At 36.4% G+C, this 3,732-nt stretch overlaps 1 long non-coding RNA gene across 2 annotated transcripts in view; it reads right to left on the minus strand.

The window, feature by feature from the left end:
• Nucleotides 1–3,732, minus strand: part of LOC128247285 (uncharacterized) — a 30,126-nt gene that overhangs the window by 22,170 nt on the left and 4,224 nt on the right. For both annotated transcript variants that reach the window (XR_008263641.1, XR_008263642.1), the window contains exon 2: nucleotides 3,309–3,404. This is a non-coding gene — a long non-coding RNA (uncharacterized LOC128247285). The remainder of the gene's footprint in view (nucleotides 1–3,308; nucleotides 3,405–3,732) is intronic.

Consider the following 3,732-nt stretch of genomic DNA (forward strand, 5'->3'; position numbering starts at 1 on the left):
ATATATATATATATATATATATATATATATATATATATACCGCTTATATATACTTGCTTGGAAATGGATGCGTCGCGTTCAATTACATAATAAATAATATATATTATATTATTTATTATCCATTTCCGAGTAAGTTTATCTTCATCTTTTTGATGCGACTCTCTATTCTGTTTTCTTCTTCTTCCATTTTTTCCCTCCTCGCTCCTTCACTGTTTTTTAGCTCTCTCTCTCTCTTCCCTCTTTCTCTCTCTCTCTCTTCCCTCTTTCTCTCTCTCTCTCTTCCCTCTTTCTCTCTCTCTCTCTTCCCTCTTTCTCTTTCTCTCTCTCTCTCTCTCTCTTCCCTCTTTCTCTCTCTTCCCTCTTTCTCTTTTGTCCCTCTCTTGTTGTTCACACGTGACCATCGTCCATCCTTTATTTTCTCATGTGACCATCTTTCTATTCCTGCACGAACGTTCAATATAACGACGTTTTTTTTCTCTCTCTCTTCTATCATTTCTCTTTAAAAAATTGTTTCTCCCAGCGATCAATATTTTTCTCTCGTTCTGGTCTGATGACCCTCCATGTTTGTTTTCGTTCGCCTCCACTGTCCCCACTGTCATGTTTCTGTCCCCAACTTTGATCCTCCATAAATCCTGAATTTTATTATAGAATTTATGGGAGTAACTTTCTTTGAAGACTCATATTGTCGTTGAATACTTGAAAGAAGTGTAGATAGACAGCCCAGAAGTGATGATGGCTCCTTTCTCTGTGTTTATTTGTCCTGTTTTCTATTTTTCTCGTTGTTTACGTATTTAACTCGTTATTTCATGTTATTTAACTCGTTATTTCATATTATTTAACTCATTATTTCATGTTATTTAACTCGTTATTTCATGCTATTTGCACTGTTAGTGATGTCCTGTACCCATATATATACATATATACACGAATGGCTTCTTTCAGCTTGTCTACTATATTCATTCACAAGGCTTTTGTCGGCTCAAGTCACTTGGCCAAGGTGCCACGCTATGAGACCGAACCCGAAGCGATGTGGTTGAGAAGCATGCTTCTAACCACACAGCCATTCCTGCATAGTAATGTTTTGAGAAAATAATTACTCGCTGATATGTTTTTAGAACTGTGTAAATTTAACTATGAACTATCTAGCTTATCTTGCTCGCGGACACTGTAGTGGTGTTAACAAGATATACAAATATGATTTGCGGTTTGATGTCTGGTACCCTATCGATTCGAACATGTGCAGTCAGCTGTGACTGATTACTCAAAAGAAATCAATATAGGAAAACCATAAATTCGCCATGCTACTAACTAGAGTATTAAAGAGACCAAACTATACAGTTAACCATTATAATATAAATAACATATTTCAGATTGGGAGTAGATATTAGTATAACAGTTGAAATATTCCCAGATATAATTCCAGCAGCAACAGCAGCTGTAACAGCAGTCTATAAAAAATTCTTCACCATTAGCTAAAAAGTAGAACATGCTCTGTCAGTACATTTTGCAGATATAAGTGGTTTCCAATTTATTTTTATTTTGTCATTCTCTTACCGAATGAAAGAGAGGTAAGTGCATAGATAGGAAATTAATAGTAACTTTTATTTGGAACATCACGGACTTGGATTACCATTGTACACCTTTTAGCATCCTGACATCCTCATGATTAGACGGAAAGAAATAAATACTGACAAGAGCCTTATCTGCAGTGAATTATAATATAACTGAGGATGTTTTAAGGCAAGCTGAGCGGAATATGAAGTTTGAATATAAGTGTAAAAAATGTAATGGCTTGCTTGACTTCAATTTACAGATTAGCAATATCAGAGAAATGTTCTGTCGTAACATGTCAGAAGAAGTAACTTCATTTTTCATTGGTTTTATAAAACCAAACTTTGCCCTTACATTTCGGATGACTTTTCCTGCTGTCGAAAGGAATTAATGAGATCTAGCTGCGATTATATGTAGCTCATTGCTATGATGTCGGAATTGCAGAGAGAAATTTCCTAATCTTCATATTAACACACTCATGTTGGTTCTGAAATATCTTATTTTTGAAATGGAAGTTGGACAGTTTTTCACTTTAATCAAATGGAAATGCTGTACATGAACTGATAAATTATCGGAATTTTGACAAGAAGGTCAATAGTTCGTATGAAAACCTCTATCTAGATTTCCTTAGTAAATGGGTTCTTAATTTCGCCTCGTAACCTCGAGAACGAATTTACTTGGAAGGAGATGACGTACCTCGTCTCTTTGAGATTGCGTAATATGAATAAAAGCTTTCATTCAAACAATAACAGTATATGTTATCAGATCCTTAGTACTATGAACATTAATATGTTGAAAAGACAAAGAGTTATAGAAAGAAAAAAGAAAAATAGCATCGTCAACTAGAAACCGAAACCTCACCGTGGTTGCTCAATCTGTTTAAAAAGAAAAATTAAGTTTTCTCCAAATCAATTCTTATCACCTAAATGTTGTTGTTGGCACTCCGTCGCTTACGACGTCGAGGGTTCCAGTTGATCCGATCAACGGAACAGCCTGCTCGTGAAATTAACGTACAAGTGGCTGAGCACTCCACAGACACGTGTACCCTTAACGTAGTTGTCGTGGAGATTTAGCGTGACACAGAGTGTGACAAGGCTGGCCCTTTGAAATATAGGTATTACAGAAACAGGAAGAAAGAGTGAGAGAAGGTTGTGGTGGAGGAGTACAGCAGGGTTCACCACCATCCCCTGCCGGAGCCTCGTGGAGCTTTAGGTGTTTTCGCTCAATAGACATTCACAATGCCCGGTCTGGGAATCGAAACCACGATCCTATGACCGCGAGTCCGCTGCCCTAACCACTGGGCCATTGCACCTCCATTTATCACCTGAAATAAAGAATGATAATGAAATTCTGGATCCCCACCGCCCAAACTAGATCGTTACGAGTGGAATATATTTTAACATAGGTGTACTCGATCAGAGATAACTTTTGTTAAGCATCAACAAAGGGCCAACAAAAGAGCAGGTCTCTAAGTGTCCACCCGGTCTGCAAGAAATAGCAGCTAAATATACATCGAATTGCATTCTAATATCATAAAAGAGGTATATGTTGAATTATGTAGTCATAGATGTTTAATTTGAAAATAAAAATAAAACGGGTTAGGCACGGTTGGATTACCTGCTCCATCAGGGCTAATCTGGAACTAAGCCGCATGACTTATAACAGCAAACATCTAATACATCTTGTAATCAATAACACTGAAATAGTAACACAACCAGACAAAACTCCGATATAATCGGTATCAACAAAATATTCACCTCATTCTCCTCCCCTTACTCATCCTTCTCATCATGATCATGGTCATCATTCATCAAGAACAACAGCAGTAACAATAACAGCAATATTAGTGGAATCTGAAAATATAAGAGGAAGTCTAGCTATATTTTTAGCCAGTGAGAAACATTTAAATAACAGAAGCAACTTTACAGAAATATTAACAAGTACAACATTAGCAATAACACATTCACCCACCATACCCACGCCGCCACCCCCACACCAACACAACCACTAACTACAACAACAACAACAAAAGCAACTAGAGCAGTTTGGTTACTTTTGGTTTATAGTTATTGTTTATTAGTTTACTTATGTTGGTGCTGATCATGATTATTGCCAATGCACATACATAAATAAATACACACATACATACATATATATACATACGTATATATATATATATAT

The sequence above is a fragment of the Octopus bimaculoides genome, chromosome 3, assembly GCF_001194135.2.
Source record: "Octopus bimaculoides isolate UCB-OBI-ISO-001 chromosome 3, ASM119413v2, whole genome shotgun sequence".
In the NCBI taxonomy this organism is placed as follows: domain Eukaryota; kingdom Metazoa; phylum Mollusca; class Cephalopoda; order Octopoda; family Octopodidae; genus Octopus; species Octopus bimaculoides.